General features: G+C 46.1%; 1 protein-coding gene across 4 annotated transcripts in view; it reads left to right on the plus strand.

Annotated features, from left to right (window-relative positions):
• TWIST2 (twist family bHLH transcription factor 2) overlaps positions 1–26,327 on the plus strand; it is a 45,733-nt gene that overhangs the window by 8,211 nt on the left and 11,195 nt on the right. Inside the window, exon 2 of one of the 4 annotated variants that reach the window (XR_010390079.1) lies at positions 20,626–20,777. The exons of 1 other annotated variant lie outside the window; for it this stretch is intronic. The gene's annotated coding sequence lies outside the window, so the exon portion shown is untranslated. Of the gene's footprint in view, positions 1–7,762; positions 9,812–10,464; positions 10,682–20,625; positions 20,778–26,327 lie in introns of those variants that run through there. 2 more of the 4 variants (XM_064515480.1, XM_064515479.1) reach the window with 2 other exon arrangements.

Genomic DNA, 26,327 nt, shown 5'->3' on the forward strand with positions numbered 1-26,327 from the left:
GTGTCCCGGACAGCCTGGACTCAGGCAATGGCAATTCAAGGTAACCCCAGGGTGGGCTCAGCAAAGCCCCTGCAAACCCTGCTGGAGGCACTGGGGCCTCTTGGCCCGTGAACACTTCTTCTCTGCCTTGTAAAGGAATTTAAACACAGTCTAGGACATTGCATGTATTAGCTCCTTAATATTAATCTGGCAAAGGTATTACAAAGAGAGAAAATGTCTCACACTCGCACAAGCACAAACAAACCCATTTACGACTGACCCTTACGCCACATTTGATGTGTACCACGAAGAAATCTAGCAGCAAGATATGGCTCATAAGAAGAAATGCCTGGTCAGGCAGAGAACCTAAGAAAATATTGTGGGGATGTTAGAAAGAAAGAATGGACTTAGGTGACTTCTCAGGCAAACAGACACAAGTTTCACTGTACCTGCGTCATGTGATTTGCCGTTGGTCACAGGGTGATTTATCTTCAGTCGAAAACAAAAGAAGTTTCTTAATGGTTCCGCGGAGTGCGTGCCTCGGAAGTGCTGCCGCTGGCTGTGCCTGTGCCGTCTGCCCACAGGAGCAGAGGCTCTGCGCTGGTGGCTGCCCGGGGACGCCAAGGGACGTGGCATGGAGAATGCCCGCAGCAGTATCAACCATGCGCGGGACAGCAAAGACGGCTGCTTTTGATAGGAGTGATGAGCGGGCTGAAGTGTTTCGTTGCAGATTCTCTGTATTTTATTGCTGTCCTTTTGATGTCGAGGCAGCCTGATCCTGCATTCGTAACTCACATCGGCTTAGGATGGCATCCCCATTGAGGGGCAATGTTTAAAGCTAAGCCTTGTTCTGAGTGAGGCCACTTTTATTATTTATGTTACTATTGCAAATGTAGCTATCATAGCAGAGGGCCTCTGATGCAGCTTGCCACACCCAGGCGTGTGAGGAGCCTGACAGGCTGATTTAAGAAAAAGCTGTAAACTCCAACTTGGGCATTTGTACAGCAGAGACCCCAGAGGGAAAAAGGTGCCCTGCCTCGAGCAAGGCAGGCTGCCTCGAATAAGTGGCATGGCCCAGGAAGAGCGGGGTTGTTGAGCAAAGCCCCAACATCCGCGCTTTGCTTGCTTCTGCAGGGGCTGCTTAGGACTAGCCGTAGTCTGCTCCCAGGGACTGCAGGCCCACTTGCGGTATGATTGCATTAGGAGGGCTAACGGCAGTCTCACGCTTTCGAGACGAAACCCTGCTGTAGAGACAACGACCACACGAGATACCAGGTGCCACGCCAAACCCACCGGCAGATTCTCATCTTGCTCAAGGTCTAGAAGCATCTAATGTTAGCGAAGTGTGTGGAGATGCCCCCCACCCTGTGCACAGGGGCAGACCAGGGTGCTGTCTTCCACAGTAGACCATTCCTAGATGCAAACAATATAGTCTCATATCGGCATAGCTGCAGACCCAGTGGGGTTCTTGGGAGAATAGTTTGGGGCACAATCAAACCATTAATCAGAAGAACTAGGACAGGGGAAAAATAGTTTTTCAGTATGTCAAAACTCAGCTCCCTTCTCTTTGTCTCTCCCTGTCTTGCACACTTCCTACCCCAATAACTAGAGCTGTCTTGACGCATTTTGGGTGGTGTACATATGGGTTCACATCCCAAGAGCACCTTCTGTGAATTCTTGCAAGCCATTAAATCTTTTTCTCCTCTGAATGCGCACCGGCACCAGCCCTGTGGGCTATAGCTGTGGGATGCAGGAAACCAGTGGGCTACCTCCACGTGGGGTGGGCTATCTTCCACTGAGAAGCAATAGAAATCAAACCCATTCAAGAATATTTGCAGAGAACCGAAAGAGGTGTTGTAGGCCGCAGCAGCACTGCTTAGAGTGCCAAGAAAACACCAACACGAAAATTTCGCAAGTTACTGAGACATAAAACTATGTGATAAAAGGAATCAGATGAAATATATTGTCTTAAAAAAGAATGTATATAATTATAAAATACATTAATGTATATTTTTATGCATTTTAAATATGTAAAATGGCTATTCTGCACTAAGGCAATTTATTATTTTGTCTGAAGAGCTCAGGAAATTTCTAATATAGCTGAGTCCATTTTGCTCTAACTGTTAGCGCAATGCTTCAGGCACGACCAGGCAATCTCTGTGTTCAAAGCTCTCTTCCAGCTCAGTGGGGTTTTATGCACTGAACAGCCAGATATTTTGCAAGAGGTTTTTCATCTTTTGCCATGAGAAGGGTTAATAGATTCCTGTTATTACCAACACTAAATAATCTCTCTTTTATACTATATATGTATCTAAAATGTTCATTGTTGGAGTGGAGCAGGAGCAGAGCTGAGGTGCTGTCTAACCACCTTCCCGGTAGAGAAGAAACAAAATCGTGCTCGCATTTTGGTGCCGCAAAGTGATTCAGAACATCAGGTTTTGAGCTGCTCAAGCTGCAGTTTATGTCCCAAGCGAAAATGAGCTCAGGGCATCTCTTTCCAGTGATCAGCCCTACCCTCAAAAATTTTAAAAACACAATCTAGGGATCACAATTGTTGCGATAACTTAATGCGTGCGAGGTAGTAACTCTTCACTGTTTTATGCCTCCATGCCGGGGAAATGACTGCACAAGAGCACCGTAAAAAGACCCTGTTGCCCCAAAATATATTACAGGTGGCCACTCTGGCCAGCAAATATCATTCAGCTAAGGTGTGCATGGAGAATTGGGAGTGTGGGGTGGCATTTCCAGAATTGAATTGGGAGCTTAAAATGCACTTGTTTGCAATGGGACTGAGTCAATTTGAAAGCTTTACTCTCAAGTGTTTTTGTTTTTTGTTTTTTGGGTTTTTTTTTTAAATCAGGCAATACTTTCACTCCCAGTGGGTGGCAAAAAGTAAATATTTTAAGCTGACTCAATTGACTAAGGGAAACACTCTCAAAAATACCTTCACTGCTCTTGAAAATTGTAGCCCTTTATTCTTAGCAATAAATTATATCAGAATTAAAGAGAAATGCCTGGCTTGAAAAGTGACAGTCTTCAAATGTATTTCTATCTATCTGTTTTACTGTTCTCAAATAAGTCATTAGTGGACTTTATTTCTACTGTAGAACACTTCTCATGCACCCCACATAACGCATCAGAAGGTATGTTTATAAGTTCTGAGTATATTTATAAGATCTGCCCATTCATCCCTGCTCTTTCAGAAAATAAACCTCCTGTTTATAGCACATGTTCTGTGCTGTTTCCTAATACCATAATTTCCTCAGCCGTACAAACAGGTCGTGTCGTACTTCTGTTCCCCAGGGCAGCTTTTTCTTCATCTTATGTTTAAAAGCCATTGCATGAGTTTTCTGTGTGACGGAGCTTAAGCAGCGTTTGCATTTTTTTTTTTTTAACATAAAATCTCTTTCTAGATAGGGAATCTGTAGACTCCCCCCGTGAATTACTTCTGCGCCACCGCCGCACTGCTCGCCGCTCTTTAGCTCTTATTTATTTCAGGCACCTCCCTAAAACAGCATATACAGCCCAACCATTTCAAAAGAGTCGGCTTCTCGGTCACTTCTGCCGTGCCGTGCCAGGGCGTTTGCTTTACCAGACAAGCATGGCAAACTTCGGGGGAGAAACTTCGCTCCGATTTTTCTGTCACCCTCACGCAAATATGCCACTTACTAAGCTTGCCTGGACAAACTACAAAATTGCCTGCCGAGGAGCCCCAGCGCAAATGCATCTTCCAGCGGTGCACCGACGTGCTCCGGGGAGGCAGGAGCTGCAGGAGAGCAACGCGCGCTCCCCCAGCCTCAGACCTCGCTTTGCGCTGGCTGACGAAGCACCTGTCCTGCCACAGCCTGCTAAGCACAGCACTTAATGCAAGCGGGGGGTTAATTCAGTAAAGCTGCTGGCCCCCAGGGGTGTGTGGCACAGGGCGGGGTTTATCCCGAGTGCACTCGCCTTTTCCAGCCAGTTTAACTTTTTACACGTGTCCCCCCCCAACCACCTGCATCTGTCCCGTGCAAGGACAGGACAACAAGCGTGGAGCGTGAGCCTAGCCGCAGCATGCAGGCCGTCAAAGGCGCCTACAGGATCTGCAAGCCCCGATCCAGCGGCCGGCTCGCGGGGAAGCGCAGCCCCTGCTTTGCGGCGTGACGGCAGCAAAGCGCCGTCCGGCTTCAACCGTGCTGCTCAGAGCACCGATCACACGCCGCGCTTTCTCCGAGCCTCACCACGCTGGCCAGCACGGATTGGGCACGCAAACAGGAGCAGATCTGGGGCAAGCGGGGAGGAATGGATGCCTGTACTCCACCTCCAAAGGGCAGGGAGGCAATAGGTGAGTGGCAGGGCTTCATCCTGGCCTCCCTGGCATCTCCTAACGCAGCAGGAGCACGTCCAGCTTGGGGTCCTGCAGTCCCCGTTGGTTGTCAACGTCCCAGGGCTGTCTAGGGCTGTGACGCCATGAGACTTTTATCCCAGCTGGTCCAGAAGTTCTTGGAGGGGACCAACAGGCAGACAAGGCCATTCTTCCAAGCTTAATTTTCTTAGGAAACTGAGGGGGGAAAAAAGAGAGAAAGAAAAATGATATTTGGCAGTAAGCAGAGGGTGGGGATCCCTGCCAAGGCCTGGACAGCTGTACCTTCTTCGCTAGCAAGTTGTGCGATCAGCCGAAGGCTGTGCTAAAAGCCAATAGGAGTTACCATAGCTGCCACATTGCATTTTGCTGATCCTCCCACTGGGAGACACCTTAAAGAAACAAACCCACCCTAACAGCTATGCGAGCGCTCATACTTTACAATGCGATCAGAGGAAAACTATGGGTGACCTCTTAGACGCTTTTTTTCTTTCTTTCTCCCCCCCACCCCCTACTCCAAATCGCCAGCATTTGAGGGCTGGTTTCTGATTCAGGAAGAGGGGACAGGGGAGGAGAGCAGTTTATACAAACTTCTTCTGTTTTGTGGAGCGTTGCTTGCGTTCAGCTCATGCAAAAAAAGCACCGCGCGCCCCTCCCATTCATGGCCACAGCCCGGCTCCTGTTAGGAGGCCTTCCTGTCATCTCAAAATAACCCAGGAAATTGTGCAAAAGCTCCAGAGGGTTCAACTCCTCGCTGCTAGAAGCATGTACAGCTCTGGATTCGGGACCAGCCTGCCCCAGCAGCAGTTTTAGCCTGTTCATTTGTTGCATTGCAAATCTTGAAGTGCTCTTTTAATGGGGGGTCTTAAAAAGAGCGGAAAGCAAGGGACACTTAAGGGGGAGCAAGAGCTCTCTTGAGCATGGAGGAGCAGTGATGGACTATGCCCAACTCGCAGCAGAAATAAGCCTGGAGCATTCTTGTGGGTCCCAGACAATGGCTGGTAGAAACCTTCACTCCCTTCCCAGCAGAATCTGTAACAAAATGAAACGTTCTCAGATTATTATTTTTTTTAAACAGATACAGAAAATTGTTCTTATGCATTTTAAAATGGCATATTTCTAGGTGTTTTCCCTGCTTTATCCATTCCTTACCTGAGAGCCAAGTGGTCTCTGGGTTCCGAGTTAACTCACTTTCAGCAAAGCGACCTTCCGAACCACAAAAGCTTAACAAGAACCTGCTGTGTGTATTTTTGTTCCCCTTGTAAAGCCCATTTTCCTTGAAGTCCTGTCCTGTAAAGACTTACGGGTGAGCTGTGCTTCTTCCAGAGCCCTGTGTGCACAGTTTCCCCGGGAGCAGGGTCTGAGATGTCATCTGTGGTTTCCCTGCTGCCTCTTTAAGGCCATTTTAGGTACACAATGCACAAATTGATGTACAAACATCCCAATGATGTACCACCGTATTTAGCTGCTCCCAGTTTCCTAGCAGCTCAGCATGAAGCAGTTGCCTGGGCTCACATAGCCCAGCAATACTCTGTTTAATAAAAGAGGGTGGAAAGCCACATTTTGCTGCTGGGCTCTTGCTGACTCAGCACCTGCTGGCACTAGAGGGCAGGATACACTGTACTAACGACTAATGTGGGTCAGAGATAGCATCCGAAGGGCACATCTCTTGCGAGCCTAGTAAGAGAACATGCCTAACTCCCCTTGCCAGCAGCGCAGGCAGGTCAGGAGCTATCTGACAGCACAGAGCACAGCAAACCTGAATTTTACACCCAGCATGCCATCACGAGGGCAACAGGCTCCCGTGTTTCTCAGTTTAGGGTCAGGCTACCAAATGTCTTTTGGGGTGGGGGTTCTTTTGTTTTGTTTTTTTCTTCTAAGTATTTCATTACTTTCTGTACCTCTGGCATGTTTTCTCTCTCTCTCTCTCTCTCTCTCTGATTAAACTTCCACTGTTGTCTTTCTTAAGAGGAGATTTTAGAGTAGCTCCAAACAGAACGAGTACAGGTATGCTCCATTCCTTTAGCGGCAGCCACTTTTGGTAAGTAATCAATATTTGCCAGTACTGTGAAAGATCATTTAGAGTAGGGCCCAGCATGCGATGCTGCCATTAGCAAAAACCTCACAGGACTTTGCAGACTTGAGGACAAGGGTAACATTTTGTGGGCTAACAAAGAAAACCGGTAGAGGCAGCTCCTACCCCTGGTTAAGCTGTGCCCTTTGTTGACGCCTCACCTTGTGATGTGTGGTGGCAACCAAATGGAACAGAAGAGCATGGGGAGTGGGTTAGGCCGGGGTGGCTGCCCAAACACAGCAGCCGTCCTTGGCAAGACGTTGCAGCCCGACCCAAGCTCTGCTTGTCTGAGCAGCCTCTGCTGGGACGTGCCTCGGCTTGGCACATGCAATCCAGGCACAAGTATGTGATGCACGTCTCTCCCGGTTGCTGGCGTTTCTGAAGGACGCGAGTCCGTCAGCAGGGCTCAGCTGGGGAGCTGGCTCTTCAGCTCAGACGGAGGAGGGCTGTGTGCTCCGGCTTCTGTCTCTGCTCTTGGCTGGGAGGGTAGTGGCTGCTTCAAAATGCCAGGAAAACAGCTTTGCAAGTGGCTGTGTTTGCATCGCCCTCATCCATTTCACAGGATGAGCCGAATCTGTTCCCTTCCCCATCAAGCAGGGACAGAAAGTGGAAGGCAAAAACTAAATAAAATCTGCCAGAAAACATCCAGCCTCCACTGAGGGACTGAACTTCTTTAAAATGAGAAGACTTGGACGAATGCTATCAAACTGAACCCCAAAGAGGTGCTGTACTCAGCTGATGCACTGCAGCAGCTCGGCCAGACCCAGCTGTATCCTGGAAGAGCCAGTGTGCCCAGAAAACTCTGCTCAAAAATTGCATTTTAGGCTGAGGGACCTAGAAATGACATCTGTGGGGCCCTGGGAGGACCTTTTGCAACCAAAACCAAGAAGGGAGGGACAAAACCAAAATATGCCAGTTCAAGATGTTCTTAGAAGAGAGTCACCGAGACCTTCTAAAGAGGTGAATTTTGTTTTCCATTGCAATTTGGGGATGGAGTTGTCTTAGTCCAGTTTTGTTGCTAGAGAGGAAGGGGAGTGTCTGTAACAATACTCTCAGCTGCCAGGAAATGGGGTGTTTCACAGGATGGTGAATTAGGGAGCCTCTGCAAAGACAGTGGTTGGTAAAGGAGCCCCAGCACTTGCCTTCTTTGCCCAACTGCCTGTCTTTCCTGTGCCACTTCAGCCTGGTTTGGTGCAGGCTGCATGTCTCAGCATCCCCTGGGTGCCACAGGGTTTTGCAGCTGGCTTTGGGCAGGCCAGCTAAGGTCAGTTGTTGGCATAGTTGTTTGTAGTACAGCCTGAATTGTAGTAGCCTGTAGTAGAGATGAATTGTGTTGACAGCAGCTCTTTTCCCGTGTCGCCATCCAGGGTTTGGTACGAGGTGGCTGCCGTGCACAGATGCTTTCCAGCAGGTACCCTCTCCCTCCTCACACCTGTAGCTGATCCCAGGGATGCTCTCCTCTGCCGTGCCTTGGATGAAGGAGACAGGATGAAACGACTGGTGGTTCAGACCAAACTTGTCCGTGCAACTTCGGGCAAGGTTTGGTGCCTCAGTTTCCCTGTTTGCAAAAGGGAATGCTAATGCATTCAAGTGCTTCTGTTTGCCTGCCCAGCTTGTAATCTCTCCCTGAGACAAGACCTTCCTTCATGTGGTAGAAATATAGAAAACGGACCTGCATGCAGTCAGGTTTTATCAGAGCTGAGTCCTGAGCTCAGTTTTTTCGTTCAGTCCTTTGTTTCACCCAGCAGACAGTCCTTCTTGCTGACTGTCCTCCCATGGACAAGAACATGCATCCATTTCTGTGTATTTCTAGGTGCTTTTTGCACCCCAACAGGATTTGAGTCCTGCCAAATGGAAAACTGCTCTGCATCAGGGCCAGTCTCCGAGTAGCCTATCTCCAGCAATTTATATGCATTTCACAGCTTCTCATTTCAGAAATCTAAATTACAGATGTGCACTTCAGATTTGGAGGGAGACAAAAAGGAAGTAAAAAGGTTAAACAGCTCTGTGAGTCACTCCAATACGCAAGTTACTGTTGATTTAGAAACCTACCTCGGCAGTAAATACAGAATAAAGTTCTCCAAACTGTTTAACCTTTTGTATTCTGGCCAGTAAAACAAATAAGAAACGCCTCCAGAGTCAGAAAAGCAACAATCTGGAAAACACTACAGTGAAATTAGTACCAAAGAGAGAGTGACCTAAAATGAGTGACCTAAAGAAGAAGGGGGAAAAAAAGAAACAACAGCAGACATGAAAGGCAAAAAGACAGGCGCACACATTAGCAGAGCAGATAACGAAGCAAACGCCGAGTGCAGGCTGTGCTGATCTCCGGGAACTGGTCCAGCCAGCACAACACAGCAAACAGTATGAGCGATGACTTTCCAAACAAGTGGAGAGAGACTGCACAGCCAAACGTTTGTAATTTACGGCATAATGAAAAAAGAAAATACAGCCCCAAATCCTCCTCCTGCTGAAGTCAATAGTACGGCTTCCATTCAAAAAGCACTGGCACCCACTTCATGCAAGGGAACGTATTGCCCCAAGGCTTTCTCTCGAGCTGCACAGACTCAACCCAAAATGCCCAATACAGTCTCAAATTATTTGCTCAGGCATTTCAGCTGCAGTTTTCTGTGGGCTAGAAGCACCAGACTGAAGGCAAAACATGTCTCAGCTGCGTAACTCAGGAAAAGTTGCTTGTGTAATTGCAAACAGGCATACCATACAGGTAGACAGGAACATTCACTAGAGAATTAGCTTTACAGCATGCAGACAGGCAAGACTTATTATGCACACGGGGTATATATGCACTGGTGTTGAGGAAACTCTGCAGAGGGCTGACACTAAAGACACAGAGCAGGCTGTGTGTTTGAAATGTCCTTATCCTGGCTTTTTAAACCCTTGCAAGTTTTGAAGACAGCCGAAGCGTACAAACCCCAAGATCTTGTTCAATCTCTCTATTTCCGTCTTCAAAGTGCAGGGTGTAGCAACGGAAGGAGAGCTTTCCCTGGGATTTGAGACACTGAGTGGGAGTTTAGAGAAAGGCCAGCATCTGCTGATCTCAGGGTACCACCAAGAGAATACTGCACAAGGATCTTGAGGAGTTCACTTGGGCCAGAGCCATCCTGAGGTCTTCTGTTAAAGCAGAATTTCACTAAAAAGCCATGCAGAGTGACTGGAGGAGCCAAGGGGGCTTGAGAGTCCCAGCAGTTTTACTGTTCATCAGCATTCACAGCAGGGTATTAGGAACATCTGGCTCCCTAAGAACTGGCCTCATACCCTCTGCACTTTCACTGTATAAAATGCAGGGTAGCAGATAGGTTTGGACAATTAAGAGGAGCCCTGATGAGCAAGCCTTCAGAGTGTGAATCTTCGGCTCTCCTTAAATTCGGGCACACTTTAAATCAGAGGGTCTTTGGCTGTGGTCCACAAACCAGTTCAGAGCACCACATGGCATCGGCACTTCCTGACTTCATGAAGAGCAGAGGCACGCCTGGGCAACCTCCACAACGACACTTACCATGCCAGGCACCTACCAACTGCAGCTGGGCTCCGAGCTGCACGCCAGCATCTGCTCTCAGGATATGGGGATGTGGTCAAGGGCTAGTAGGGTTGGGCAGGGTCCTGGAGCATGACAGTGGAGGGCTTCCCCCCAAATCTTGCTCTTTTTGCTCAGGTCCACCCCAGGGATCATAAGGTACTGGCACAAAAAGGCCGGTTCACACTCACAGGCTTTCCAGAGATTGTGTGGAATTAAGGATGCATTTAAAAATGTGCCATAGTGATCAGCACAGAGATGTGACACTGAGGACAGAGACAGAACTATCTGTGCAGTGCTGCTGCATAACAGTTGAGTCTGAAACACCTCTTTGGAAACATTTCTCATTTGACTGCCTAGATTAGGGATGTGAAAACTTCCATTTTTACAACAGTGATAACTGCTATTGAATGCAAGACTGAATTTCTTTATGTTAAATCATGCTGATACATGGAGCACTTGAGCTCCACCTTGCTACAAAAGCCCCCTTGTGTTTCTTCAGCTTTTAACAGCCTGTGCTTTTGGCTCCTTCAGAACCACATGCAACTGCCAACTTCAAGGGTCATTTGCAAACTACGACAAGATATCAGAGAAGAACTTTTGAAGTTTTTTGCTGGTTTGGAGGTTGAATTTTTCAGAGATCATGCGATCAAGTTTTTCCACCTAAAATCTGAAGACTAGAAACACATCTTCTTAAGAAAGGCTACAATCAATCTATTAAATTAATGGATGAAATAAACCATTAAACATTTTGTTAAAGCCCCATGTTATTTCTAGAATCAGATGGTTAAGAAAATGCCAATTAAGTAGGGCCAAAGCTTGACATTGCAACTGTGACCCAGCAAGAAAGTTTTTTGATGTGACATAGTGCAGAAACGACAGCAGGAAGCATTGAGATTTTTCACATTAAAGATGCTATTGTGCCAGCAGTGTGCCAGCACTTTCGGATATGTGTTTCTGTACCTTCGTCTCCCTGTTTGATTTATTCAGGGTTTTCTTCTTTGCTGTAGCTCCCCTAACGGAGTGGTATTTGCACACTGCAAAGAGCAGACATGAAACTGCAGTCTTTTTTTTGCTCAGTGCTGCAGCCCCCTCGCAAGTGTGATGAGGCCTTGGGAAAGCTGTGCCTTTCTGCAGTGCAACTATAACAGATGGTGGTGGCAGAGGGGAGTCATTCCTGGAGAATTAGGTGCCAGAGAACCACTGGGAAGTAGATGGGATTTAAGCATCCAATTCTTCTTCGGCAAGACAGATCTGAACTGATTACATTGAAGGGGAATTTCCCCAGCAAACATTGCTGCATTTGAAGCCTTGCGTGAGGGGAAGCTTTAGGAAATGCAATTAGTGAGATTACAGATGGCTTGCTGGAGCGTGTGTGCACATATACAAATCTCCCTATCTGTGAGCTGGTATTTTGTTGAGCCTGACAGACAGCAAGGAGCCCAAAACCAGGGGAAGGCACAGGGTAAAGCTGAGCTGGTGGAACCTGAATGAAGAGCTGGGTTCATCTCCTGCACTCCCCTCTTTGCTGAGGCAAGTGATGGAGGAAGCAGAGAGAGACCGAAGGGAGTCAAGGGGGACGAGCAGGACCAGACCAGGAGAAGGAGCCCAGGAAACAGACAGTGGAGGAAGTAAAGGTCCTTGAAGGTTAGGGAAGGGGGAAACACAGCAGGTGGAAAGAGTTACTTGGGCTGGGATTTGTCATGAAGGGAGACAGAGACTAACCGGACACTACACTAACATGAATAGCCTGCTTCCAGTGGAGATCTCTGCTGTCCATGCAGACCATGGCCAGCTCAGACCTCTTTGTGGAGGCATTGCATTGTATAGATATACTTTGGGCATGGTAACTGGGCTGAAACAGTTGCAACAGCCAGGCCTGCCACCAGCAGCAGCATCAGTTGAGGTAGCGACATGCTGGTTGCAGAAAGGCCCAGGAGTGCTGCAGCACAGCTGGGATGAGGACAAGGCCAAACTCACCACTGTCACACCTCTTGTGTGCTTCAGGGGTGCAAAGAGGAGGGGAGGAAGAAAGATGTAAATGGTGTTCAGGGTCTGGCTGTAGGACACTGAGAAGGTTTTCCTGCTTTCTCTCCCACCCAAGTCCCAAACTTAACTCAAAGATGAGCTAAAGCCTCCACCAGTTCTTCCACAAGACCAGCATGATGCCCACCTGCAGTCCAGGGAGTCCCCAGGTCTTATCTTTTACCAAACTCAAGATAGTTCAAACTCCACCCTGATATTTTTGCAGCTCCCCACCTGGCAGGCAGCCAAGCTGTTTTGGAGGCCAGCAAAGGAACAAGCCGCCACAGTCCAACACTGCTGAGCTGAAGCGTGATAAAACTATTTCCTCTTCACTCTGTGTGTGTGTGTGTGTGTGTGTGTGTGTGTGTGCGCGCGCGCGCGCGCGCACGCGCATTCCCTTCCAAGAATCATGCACTGAACTCAGCCTTCAAAAGGCTGAGTTACTTTCTTCTGATCTGTTATTAGGGTGGCCACAGGGTCTGATGCACAGATTGGAACTGAGGGGGCGAGGCTGAAAAGACTTAGGGCCCCACCAGAGCTGGGATTTTTTCAAGGACACTAAATTTCCTTGATCCCTCTGAAAATGCCAGCCTCCATTCATATCTAAGAGTCTTTACATAGTTGCATGCTAGGGCTTAAAGAAGCTTTTCCTAAAGATTCAAAGAGCAAGACTCCAACAAGAGTAGGGGTTAAGCAACATTTTCAGGTTTTAAATGCACAGTTGGAAGTCCAGGAGAAGACATGAGCTGGTTCAGAGTACTCCCTAGGCATCCTGCTACTGAAGTATAACTCTCAGTAAAGCTGGAATGCTTTGCTCTCTGTAAACAAACCCTCACCACACACCCAGGAGCAAGGGCAGTGACCTAGAGAGAAAGCCTGGGCACGTGGACTCTGTAGCCCAGAAGCCACCACCTACCTCCTTTTTGCCTTTCTCCAGCTGTTGGTAGGAAGGCTGGCATGCCCCATTTCACAGCACAAGGAGGCAGAGGTGAGCCCCATTCCCACAGCAGAGCTTGGGGAGTCCTTACTCCTCCAGAGGCTGCTTGCTGAGCAACACAAGGCACAGCTTTGAAACTCTGCACAACTCCAAACATGTCTCACTTCAGAGCATAACCCCCTCAACTATCACTCTTATTGCTGTCAGAAAGCAATCACTTTATTCCTGGGCAAAATCACAATCTCCTTTCCCAGCATGGCATTCCCTTTGGCTCTCTGGTGCCTAGGAATGATCCTCATGCAACAGGACCACGTGGCTGGCTCTCAACCCCAGTCTAGTCTCTTAGAAGTGGGACTGCACTGATGCAATCTCTTAGCCAGTCAGGGAGCCCTCGGTAAAACAAAGCATCCCATCCATAGCTCATGCATGCAAGAGCAAGGAAGGGGTCTTTGCACAGATGGAAAAGGGGAACAGATCCCCCCAGGGCAAATACAAGACACTGATTGCTGCTGCCAGATTTTCAGCTTGTATAACCTGGCATAGCTCCATTGAAGACAACAAACAGAGCCCATGAAGTATGGGTGGAAACTAGCTGGTTTATACTGGAGAGACCTGGGAGCACCAACACCTGCATTTAAGAGAATCCCATAACCAGAGATGAAACAATGTGGTGATGGGAACAGAGAAGAGGGACATTTTTGGAAGGAAAAGCAATGCCAATAATGCATTTATTGTCTGGAGCTACTGTGATATTTCTTATTTCAGCTAGCTTTCTTACACCACCCTACTCAGTTTGGGGCGGGGGAGGGGAGGACATGCAAACATTGGAGATGAGTGCAGGTTCTTCGTTCATACATATTAGGATGCTTTTCCAACATACCCTGCTCTGGAAGAGGAAGCAATCTTGTGGAATAACCCAGGAGTGTTTGCCAAAGAGGGAGTGAGGGGAGGGAAGGAAAGGAAGAAGAAAGTATTTAATAACTCCCAAATCATTTTTTAAAATTCATTAGCTATTATTTCAGCTGTGTGACCTCCTAAAGGGACTTTCTAGAGGTTCAGATTATGCAGTCAACTAAAAAAATACAAATAAGTAATCTGTTCCCCTGGAAAGGGCAGAGATCACTTTGTTCGGCCAAATCGCGTGGGATGTCAGGTTAAATTTCCTGTAGGGTGCATGTATGTACTTCCAGGACACAAATGTGGCCAGAAAACTCCACCAGTCTCAGCGAGCAAGACTCCAGACAGTGGGCATGGCACAAGAGAGAGAAGGATCTAGCATTTGCATTTCTGTGGAGTGCTTGATTTCTAGGCACTTCCTGCCAGCCCCGCAGGGACCGAAGCATGTTGCATTGCAGCAGGATTTCCAGCTTCAGTTCAGACGGGTTGCAACTTCAAACACATTGCAAAGACTAACTTCCAACCAAGCATATTACTCTGTTTGAGGGTCTTCATCCTTCCTAGCTGAAGTATTTGGGTAGGGGAAACTCTGGCTAAATGTCTTTCCATTTGCATTTCTCTTATTCCTTCCTCCTCTGAGGAAAAAAAGCCTGCACTCTATGAACCAGTCAGCCTTCCTGAGCCTTTCTCCTCTCACTAAAACTTCGAAGACTCACTCATGTGTTGATGTGAATTTAAATAAGTGCTGTCTTTGGGGAGCCTTTAAGTTTAGGAAGAATTGATCCTTGGAAATCTGCTTAATCACCTTTTAAGTGAGGAAATAATGAGAAATGCAGCTAATCACATTTGCTAATAATGGAGGATCAGGGGGAGAAAAAGGTTCTCTCTGCAAGATTTGGTGTCTAAAACCAGAATCATTGTGGTTGTCCAAAAAAAGTTAAAACCTCAAGAGCTCTCTTTTTTTGATAAGAAGAGTTTGGCAAGAACTTAGCTAAAAGGGGAAAACATGTTTCAAGAGAAAACTTGATAAGATAGCAAGTGAATAGCTCTAAAAGCTTCGCTTACTCTGCCCCAGTACTCCAAACGAAGGGCACCAAGAGCGCTCAGCTTTCTCAGCCCATGGTGTGAGCGTGATCCCAGGCCACAACTCTAAGCTGGGCCAAAATTGCCCCAAGCACGTGACCCCTGCCTTCTTGCTGCCTCTCACAGAAGTGAGATGGGCATTGGGCAGAAGAGCAAAGCAAAGCTCTCCGCCAAACTTTGTTGCCATTTTATCGGCACTGCAGACATCCAGGAGGACCAAGTCCAGGAGGCTGATGTCTGGGGAAGATTAGCAGTGAGATATTACCTGAAGCATCTGCAAATTCAAGGTAGATGTCACATTCAAAGAAAGCAGCAGTTTTCTCCTTGCTCGGAGGTGGAAACTCCCTCTTTAAAATGATTACAGGCAGTAGGATCCCTGTGTGCACATTGCTTCTAGACAAGCACGAAGAACAAAAATTACAGCTATTGATGGCTTACACCAAGAGCCTTACTGAATACACAGACCTCAATGCTATCCCTACAGATGTGCTGTCCATGAGCTGAATACCAGCTTCATGAATTACATATATATACATATATATAAAAATATATAAATATACACACACACACACCAACAAATATGTACATATGCAGGCAAGTGCTATAGCATAGCATAGTATGGGTGTATACAGGCATAGGGGAAGTGTGCAGTGTATGTATAGATATTCAGGCAGAGATGTAAGCATCTCATTCATCATGAGAATGATATCCAGAATAATTGGAGTTCAGCAAGAGAAAACAGAAATCTTCTGTTCATCTTTCTTAACTGGTAAAAAAAGGCAGAGGAATGAAAGAAAACTAAGTTAAATCACTATAGACGTCCTATATTCCTCCATATCTATAGTATATTTAGAGCTATAAATATGGTATCACAGATGATATATCTAGGTATTGTGTGTATAGGTATGCATGCACACACACTTACTTACAGACACATAGACTGATGCTTTCCCTATACGCTACCTGCAGCTAGATTTCTTACCAAGCCTTGAAAACTTTTATTTCAATCACTGGACATGATGTCCAACCTCCCTCACTCATCACAAACAGACATGTGCAATTTTAACTTGGGGGACAAGAAATTGTAGAAAAAAACTTTAAACTTCTGCAGTACTGCAAGAATAAGCTACGTGTAAAATGCAGCTGTATACAATAGAAAAGCTATTCAGCACTGGTGACAAATCCAGGCAGTCAGAGAGATGAGAAGCACACCGGCAGCTATTTCAGAGACAGTGCCTGTACCTGGTCAAGCACACAGTCTGCAAATCTGAGGGCAGTTCTTGAAATTTGGAGAGGAAGAACATCGCCAAAATCAAAGCACAAAGTCTTTGTTTCGAGCAGATACAGAAAGCTCCTCTCTCCCACCCCTACCAAGAAAAGAAAAAAAAAAAAAGGTTGTGCTGATACCACAGCAATATAGATTATTAGCTCAGTGGGAACCTAGCAGGGTTCAGATTCAAAGGTTCAAACAAGTCCAGCTTGCAGCTGGCAAACCTAAGTAAGACCAGCCAGCTGGTGTCGAGCTGAGTCATCCACATAATAATTTAGTTGAAAGTGTTGATTTAACTCATTCATTTAAGCACCCAAACACAATAAAAGAAATCTGACAGCTGGAGTCAGGAAAATTTACATCTGCCCTTTACAGAATGACAGGCTGGAAAAGACCACAGAAACCAATTTTCCTTTTTTTTTTTTAATAGGCTTCTGTGTGTATGTTGCATCAAATTCAACTTCTCAGTAGCCATTTGTTAGTCTATTCTGAATCAGCAAAGCACACAGAACATCTTAATGCATACATTAAATCCCACTGAAGTAAATGGAGCTTAAGACACACAGTTAAAAATTAAGCATGCAATTAAGTACTTTGCTAAATGGAGACAAGCTAGTTACACGCTGGCTGTCTTTGCTGAACTGCCTTTTTAAAGAAGGTATTTCATTGCTACAGTGAGATTGTGTTTGTTCTCCAGTGAAAATTAGTAGCGAGGGAGTAATGAACTTCGTGTTTTACTTCTCATGAAGCTATAAACTCTAGAAATGTTGTGAAAACTGAAAAGAGAAATCTAAAATGTCCTCTGGATAGCTTATTTATACAAAAGAAACATGAAACATCAACATATAAAGCTGCTAGACAGCAACTAGAATGTAACACGTTTCGTGTTCATTTCCATCCCACTGAAGTCCATGAAATATCACCAGTTCTTCAATGTAGAGGAGATTAAAGCCCTTAGGACTGCAGGGAGAGTGGCATTGGTTTGTAGTAGTGCAGCCTCCTGGAGCAGAGCAGCAAGTTGGGGTAGGATGGGGTGCCTTCACCGCAGGGGAGCAGTGCCAGGGGGCCGAGCTGGCCAGCAAAGGCTCACAGCACCATCTGAACAGGTAACATGCCTCCAAAAGAGGTTCTAAGTAAGATTTTTCCCTTTCCCGCTTCCCGTTACTTGCCTGTCCTGTGTCACCCTGTTAACAGCTTTAGGAAAGCCTGTAAAGCAGCCGGCCAACCCAAATCCAAATTACAAGCAATGATGCTTGTCTTACAAGTCTTGGAAAAACAGTGATTCACAGTTACTCAGTGCATGGACAGTGACTGGTGGGATATTATTATCTCTTCAGGAAACCATTCTCCTTGGGTAGGATGGTGACATCAGAAACCACAAAAATAAAGATAAAATATTTCACCCATGACCAGTCCCTGAGAAAGATTAATTGCCACATTATTCGCTGCAGCCACTTGATTACTGCCCTCCTTTCCAGAAAGCCCTGCCATTGCCTTAATTAAGGTTCCCTCTAGTAACCACCCTAGCCAGAGGTGCACAAACAGAGCCAAAGAACAACACAGACATTTACACATTTGTGGGACCAGAGCCAACAGAGGCCAAGAGGTTTAAAGCAAAGTGAGCTACACTGTGCTGAAGCATAGTGCATTCAAACAAAAAACTCTGCAGGCTCTGAACCCCCTTTTTGCTCTGCAAGTGACCTTACCTCCTGCCACTTCTCCTGGAAAGGTCCTCTGATGCAAAGCAATATGGGTATGCTAGGCAGCAGCAAGCCAGCCTTGAGAAGAAGCTGGCATCATGGCTGCTTGTGAACACCAGCAAGGGAGAGGGTCTCGTGGCAGGCTGACAGCTAGAGGGCTGCTTTTAAGCATCTGCAATACCATCTGCTTGGAAGATGAAGGCTGCAAAGTTTATGAGAGGGATTGCTGACCTGTTGTTATGCAGTTGGGTCTTGGCCATATTAGGCAGGCAGTCACCCGAAGCCGGGACTCTCCATCCTGGTCCAAAGCACTGTGCTCACCCCAACCGCACACCCTGGCCGATTGCTTCCTCTGAAGTGGAAGTGGTGGTTAACATGCCTGCACCATGGCTCCTGGCCTGCTGTATCCTAACACCCTTTCCTGCCCGCAGAGAGGGGATTCACAGGAGCAGAGCCCAGGGCTAAGAGCACATCAGGGCACAGGAGTGCCAGGAAGATGGGCTGTGTTTCCTAGGCTGCTGTACATCCCCATTAGACATCAGATTACCCTCACTCAATGCCAGGTGCTTCTTACCTCAATAGACTCCTTGGCATATAAAAATGTAACTCCGTCTGCATAAGGGCAACACCCTGTAACCCATACATTTTAAAGAGCTGGGCTATTCTTGTCATAAAAAAAATCAGAGTAGCTTTATTGAGTTCAGTGGAGTTAAGCTGGTTTATTCCAAGTGAGAATTTGGCCCCTTGACTTCAATGAATGTGTGTTGATTAATCCCATATGGAGACCTGGCCTGGTACAATCCCCTCCAAAAGTCCTGGGAGATTAGTAACACATATACTGAATCACTGCCGTTACTCAGAATCTGGGTGGTTATCAAAAACCTGCACCTGCTGGGGTGTAAAACGCTGCTTGGCTTGGGCCAAGCAATTGAGATTGCCGACTTCAGGGACCAGGGTGTGGTGAGCGAGGGCACATTCTTCGAACACTGCCTCATGTCAGGAGGAGAGATGCCAAAGTATCGCTCTTTTCTCTGCAAATGTTTGTGAATGTGATTCAGGATGCAAGTTCCCAGCTCTGCCAAAAACCAGAAATGGTGACATGCAGCATGCTGGGCAAGCAAACAGAGGGGAATCATTCTCCTTCACGTTAAGGGCTTGTTGTGATGCTCTGTAAAGGATCTTAATGTAAAAATGGAGAATAAAATCTCCAGAACTCTGGGTAGTCTGTCCTGGCATCACTTTGCCACTTTTGAAGAGGAAACACAGCTTCATGCAGCAAAGCGAAAACTTTCTTTCCCACTCTAAATCCCAAAAATGGGGTCTTTTTGCAGCAAATACCTCCAAGTCTTTCTCAGGGCAGGCAAAGCTTCACTTCCCTGTGTCATAGGAACAAGTGCCAGTCCTTCCAGTGGGGAATGAATCCATTCAAAGTTAAAATCACTTTCACAACCGTTCCTTTATATGCACACATAAATAGGCACACACAAACACGCGCGTGCACACACACACACACACACACACACACAAACAGTCACACACGTGTGCCTGTAAAGAGAGATTCAAGAAGTCCCTTCTGTTGCAGTGTGGAGAAACAGCAGAATAAACCTCTTTAAAGGTGGATGTTGGTTTTTTTTTGGTCTCAGGTACTAGAAATGCAGGGTGAATGGTATGTAGCCCATCTCCCCTGCACATTATTTATGCAAAGACATTATTCATGAGTATGGGATGCCAATGTCTCTCCTCAAATGACTGGCTGGAGCTGCCCCTCTTTTTCTTTGAGGGCACCATTGCACAGAACAGGGTGATAAAAGAGCTCGGCATTGCGTGCAGAGGAGGCACAGCATCACTGTTACGAAGAAAAATGCTTAACCTTGCAATTCACTCACTCCAGATCTCTCTTCCAAGCCTTTCTGAAGTCAAGCATCTGGAATGTGATGTAATCTGAAGACTGATCATCAGCAGCACACATACAGCTGTGCACATCTGGCGTACAGGTGTTTCAGCTGCTATCTGTCAGTAACTGTATCAAACATTAAAAAGCACCCTGAGTTCATAAGGAAATCATACCTGTCCCACCGATTGTTCACAGGAGCCCATGAAATGCCATTGATTTTATGCAAACTGTCTCTGCTTTTTAATGGGTGGCCCCAGGTCATTTTTTTTGGTATGGAATTTAAACCAGAGATGTTCTCTAAGAAGGGGTTTTGTTGCTGTGTTGTTAATTCTGCTGGCATTAATCTCTGTAGTTTAGTCAGTCATAATGGATGGCTGGTATCATCCATTTGCTGATTTACTCTCAGGGGCCAACAATATTACAAAGTCTCTGTGCTGCACTGATGAAAAGAGGCTGAGGCTGGTCCTCTTTGTGCTCAGCTATGTACAGACACAGCAAGACTTGTTCCCATCCCCAAAGTACTTAATCTAAACAGAGCAGGGACAGGAGGCGTGGGGAAACTGGTAAGAAAGGACTTATCCGAGGGAAAGAACATGCTAGTGTCCAATCTCAGTGACTGAGGTTCTTTCTTCACAGAGGCATACTGTCATTCATGAAGTTTACAGACTGCATTTGAATACATACTGCACACAGGAAAAATAAGAAGAGCGGGGAAACTGTTGGCTGAGCAGGCCAGATTGAAAGAGTTCCCTTAGAAAAAGAATAAAGCTAGAGATGAATATATTTACTTTTGGAGAAAGTATTTTTCTTAGAATTTGCATTATTTTGGCAGGAACTTGAGGGGAGGAGAAAGGGTTTCCCTTCATCCAGTATTCTGTACTATTCACAGAATCACAGAATGCTTGAGGTTGGAAGGCACCACTGAAGATCATCTAGTCCAAACCCCCTGCTCAAGCAGGGTCTCCTAGAGCATGTTGCCCAGGATTGTGTCCAGACGGCTTTTGAATATCGCCAAGGATGGAGACTCCACCAGCTCTCTGGGTAACCTGTTCCAGTGCTCTGTCACCCCCACAGCAAAGTTTTTCCTCATGTTCAGACAGAGCTTCTCGTGTTTCAGTTTGTGCCTGTTGCCTCTCGTCCTATTGCTGGGCACTACTGAAAAGTGCGGCCCCATTCTCTTGACATCCTGCCTTCAGATACTTATACACATTGATAAGCCATGTATAAGAAAGAGGCTGGTGGCACAGGGCTTTTTTTTATAGATCATCTCATATCTCAGTTTTGTTCACCCCTATAGAGACGGGCAGGGTCCAGAGATATTTCCCATTGAAGGCCAACCCTGTAAGGGCATCCTATGGCTTGGGAAGCCAAATCCCAGCTTGGGAACAGGGGGAACAGGGAAGAGGACTCCTCTTGCAAGTGATCTTAGCCTCTGCCTCTGAGAGAGGCTGAGAGGAGAACTCAGGGGAAGAAAGCAAGAAATTGGGAACCTGCAGTCACTTACAAGCTGTCCCACACAGTGTACACAATCTGAAGGCTTTGCAGGCAGGACCTGGTGGCAGCAGGAGTCTCTAACTTTCGGCTCACTTTGCATCCCTCCTGGCAAATGCTGCCCACAAGTAGATATTCAGCCTTGCTGCTGATGCCGTAAGATAGATCTGCATCTGGCAGGCAGCTCCATGGCTGACCAGGATATTTTGCTTGCTGATACATAGGAAAGTGTGCAACAGCTTTCCCCTCTCTCCTCTCCTCTCCTGTCCTCTTCCCCCACTCTGATGCAAATACAATGGATGTATATTGCCCCAATTCACAGCCAATGTGACATCTGCATGCTCCAGGGTCCACAGTTATCCTAGTTGAATTTGGTCATAGAGATGCATTTTCGGTAGTGTGCCATACTTGCAAGGAACAAGTTGTGATGCTCAGTGTTTGCATTGCACACAGGTCCCAGAGACCACTACTGACTGAGTCACCTACATGTGACTTAGCACCCCAAAAGGTAGTGTCAGCTGCCCAAAGTCACCATCTTCACATATTTTCAAGAGGAAGGAGAACCACGTTCCTATTGATATTTTTCTCCCAGATATTCTCAACCAACCTAAAAGAATACAGATCTCTTACGCACCAGGATATTTTGCTTTCCAAACAGGGTCAGCTTAGAGTGCATATATGATTAGTCATCCTAGGCAGGTGATGGCATAAGTCATTAAGCAAACAGGTCATGCAACCATGTCCTAAAGTAAACAAAGCCTGGCTGTGTTTGTGCAGGGTAATAGTTTCACGTTGCTTTTATTGTGGGCACCTCAGTAGAAGTGTATTGCCCTTGCATAAGACTGCTGCCCTCCTTATCTGGCTTCTACATAATATATTTTCACAAAATGGCACTGCTTTGGCTGGCCCATAAGGATAGTGGCTGTGTGTTTCAGGCAGGGTGGGTCAAGTGCTTGCTGTCACCAAAACTGCTTATGGTGTAGTAGCTGAAGCCCATATTTAACTGAAAAGCTCAGAAGCTAGAAGGTCTGGGACTCATGAGACAGAGATATATGAGAAGGAATGTATTTAACGTGAGCAAAATGACTGCACTCATCTTTGGCATGTGCTTCGTTAGCATCAGTGCCATAGTTTAAGGATATGGATGTATGTGTGCTACCTCTCCTGCCCCGTTCTGCATGTTTTTCCTGAGGTGCACAAGATGAAAATCTCATTCCCCTTCTTCCTCTCCCTCTTTCCTCCTTTATTCCATACTTTTCTTGCAAAGCTGAGGTCATGTTTTAGTTTAAAAAACAGCACCCCTGCTTCTGAGGAGGGGAGGAGAGGTGAACACAAGGAAACCTGTCACAGAGATGGACTCTGGCTTTCTCTACTGCCCCATTAGTTGGGAGTGCCAGAGTTTGCCAGCTCCATCTCATCCCTCTTCTCTTTGCATGCTAGGGGCTCTTGTCCACTTGCTTTCCCTAGCCTCTTGCATGGTGAGCCATTTCTTTGGTCAGGAGATGCTGGTGATGTCCCCAAGGACTTGTTCTTCAGAGCCACCCACGAGGCGGCTGGGTAGAGCTGAGGACAGAGCTTAGATGGTCCTTTCAAATGTTGAAACAGCCCTGCTTTTTTGTGCTCCAACTGCTCATTAACAGCTTCCGGCTTTTGGCAATTTCTAGCCGTGCTTTCAGTGAAGTACTGCCAAGATTTTAACAAGGGGCTCCCACAAATCTGCCTCCTCCTCTGGCTGCAATGAACCCCACTGGCCCAGAGAGGCCAACGCTTGGACTGTGGAGGAGTGAAGGGCTGGGGGAACTATTCCTTTGGGGGTTTCTTTCCTGTTTAAAACTTTTTTTTTTCCTGGCAAAGGAGGGACACAGCACCTTGGAGCAAACAAACTAACTGCCTGTAGGTTGCTGCAGAGAGACAGGACATAACACAGAAACACTGAGAGTTCCAGCAGCAAAATACTCCGTTGCAGAGCTCTCTCTTGTCTTTCCTCCTGCAAGGCTTACCCCATGCAACGTGTTTTATCTGGACTAGAATAATCAGCCACAAGCCAAAATGCAAAAAAAGTGGCTTTCTCTAAGTGTTTCGGGACCCGAAAGGGCAATTTCCTCTGGTGAAAGTCAGTGACCCCACTGGTTTCTGTGTATATGACAGAGGCAATCTCAGCTTTCAGATCCAGATCCTGCAGCAGCATGTGTACCTGAGCATCAGCTGGTTATGCTGATTTACATCAGGGGCAAAGCTGGTTTTCCACTGTCAGAGGACCGACCTTTGAGCTTCCAGGCATTTTGTGGCTTTCAGCTCGGACTGCACCAACTCCTCAACTACGATCTCTCTTCATCTTCTGTAACTGGTTAGTTGGTGTCAATCAGTTTGATAGAGGCTTCCAAAGTATTAGGTTTCTGGAAGTTTTTCCCAAAAAAATTTATCTGGACAAGTTAGTGGACTGATGTCCCCCCCTCAAGAAAATACTACATTTTTTTAAAACACACTTCTTTGAAATGTAACATAAAATTATCACAACCCCTGTTCCTTTCCAAGCGTAAATGGCTCATATGTTATGACATATTCAAATGAAACAAAAGTTAAAGTGAAAAAGAAGTGAACCTGTAAGGAAGTTTAACAACTCCGTTATCAGGAGCCAAGCAAACTTCAAAACCAGAGTATGAGGAGTGCTAAATTTGTTGTGACAGCCTTAGCCTCTGCCAGTACAGGAGACAATTCTTTTACCTCTAGGTAGTTTGGCTTTGCAGGCAGCACACTTGAAATTGGGAGAACAGGAAAGCTCATTTTCCAGCTTTTAATCTATAAATAAGAAGTGGGTGCAAGAAAATGAGCTGTATAGACTCCAAAATAGTAAAGGATGTGGAAATCAAAAAACAGTCAAATAACTACTCATTAATATATTAGTAGATAACTCCGTAGTTTATAGATTAATAAAACAGTTCTAAATGCAGGACATTCTTTCAAACAGAACAGCATCAATGGCACTGGATCTGTACAAATGTACGGTATCTAGTAAACTTTTAAAATGTCAGTTTTCTGCATTTTGTTAAATTCCTCTTTTTTAATTCAAAAATCATCTGACAAAATGGAAACAAAAAATAAACAATGACAAATACTTCTCAGCATTATAAAACTGAACTTGAAGATGTTATAGGGCTGGCATATCTTCCTGAGCAGCAAGCCTTGACATCTATTCCATAGAAACAGCCTAGGCAAGGCAACGGGTACCAAGGAGCCTTTCTGGAGGAAAAGAATGAGAAAAAATACATATTTAAAGCTAGATTGATTAGTCATGAGGTCTCCTGCTGGTTTCTTTCTGTTGTTGGGTTTTTTAGGGTCATTTATCACCACTAATTTTCCAGGACAGTGAGGTGTGAACAAGGCATCAGCTTTTCTTGACAGTTGTCAGGCCAGGTTGGGGAGACATAAACAGGCTTGGAGGGAAGAGAATTGAAAGGATTAAATCTACTTCTAGCTAGGCTGTACTTCTTATTCCTTCAAACAGTTAGTTACCCTCATGTTAATGGTGCTGAATTACAAATCAGAGAGCTTTGGGACACAGGAAGGATATTTTGCCTTGGAGCAGCAATGGGCAGAAAATCCTTCAAGGTCTGAAAAACCTGGGGTAAATTAGATTAGAGGCTTACCTCTGGCTGGTGAGGACACTTGAAGCAGGGGGTACATTTGGCAATAGCAGGGAGGGCTCCAGGCTCAGGAATGAACAACTGCAAGGGATACATTTTTAAATGGTTTCCCAGCTGTAAGATGAACATAATTGTGGCTTTCCTTCATCTGGGAGACTTCAAGAGCGGATGGTTGATAAGGGTTCATACCAGCAAAGGCAGAAAAACACAAGCCAGGGTATCTGGTTTCAGTCTGTCCTTACCCGCAGCATTAGATCTGATTTTGGCCTTCTCCCCCCACTCCATGTACACAATTATCTGAATTCCTTTCTCCACTGCTTCCTCCCTTCTGAAGTCTTGCAGACAGACCCTGGTGCCTTTTACGCAAGAGCAGCAGTCACGCGTTGCTCTAGGATCAGCTGCCAACGGGGGCCCTCTCCTTTCAGGTCCACCTATTGCCCAAGTAGGTGTCTGTGCCGTAGCCACAAAAACGGGCACTCTTGGAAGGGCTGAAAGTAACCATGATGATGGTAATTTATACCCCATCATATCTTCTCAGCCTTTTGTAGTGGGACACGCCCTAGATATCCGAGGATTACTGCTATTCTGGCCACCTAACTGCTCCCCTGAGCCATTCCTTTGTGCCTCAGTTTCCCTTTTGTGTCTCACCTCTGCCACTTGCCACTGGGTGTGTTCAGAAAGGTGTCCTCAACCCTTTGCGTATCAGCTGGGGATCCCCAGGGAGAACTGCACAAGGGCATAAGGAGTGGTTTGCCGGGCAGATACATGGTCAGCAAGGTAAATGTGCTCAAGGACACAACGGAAGCACTGTTTTTTTCCATTTCACACCACTGTCAGCTCATTTTCTCCACCAAGCCACGCTATTCCAGCTTGTCAAGTGGAAGGGAGACTTTTCTGAAATATCCAGATAGTGGATGGAAATGGCTGTGAAATAAGCTTCTCTATCTTCTCTTGGGTTGTCACACATTGGCTTTTCCCCCATGCAACTATATGCAGCTACCTGCTAACAAAAGTCTTGCTGCTGCTAACAGCTATGGTCCTTTTCCTCAAAAAGTTGCATTTGGGGCCAGCAAAATACAAAAATATTTTAGATCTCAAAGATACACTACTGTCTACCTTTGATCTGGGGACATCTGACAAATCCTTAAGATAATTTGAGAATATCCCTCCGTGAGGTACAGATCCAACCAATGCCTGCAGCGTGTGTAGCTTTGTGTACACTATATGCATAACAGCAAACCTTTTCTTCCTTTGGCTTTGCTATAAAAATACTTGAGCATATATAAACTATGCGTAAACACACACAAACAGAACATATGTGCATATACAGAGTTTTCTCATCCTTAAACAGAACAGATTGAAGTTTTCATAAACACACCTAAAGATTTGATGAATTCAGTTCAAGTTTTCTGAGTGTTTCAATTTGGTTTTAGCCTTTTTGCTACAAGTTACATTT

The sequence above is a fragment of the Dromaius novaehollandiae genome, chromosome 7, assembly GCF_036370855.1.
Source record: "Dromaius novaehollandiae isolate bDroNov1 chromosome 7, bDroNov1.hap1, whole genome shotgun sequence".
NCBI classification, from domain to species: Eukaryota; Metazoa; Chordata; class Aves; order Casuariiformes; family Dromaiidae; genus Dromaius; species Dromaius novaehollandiae.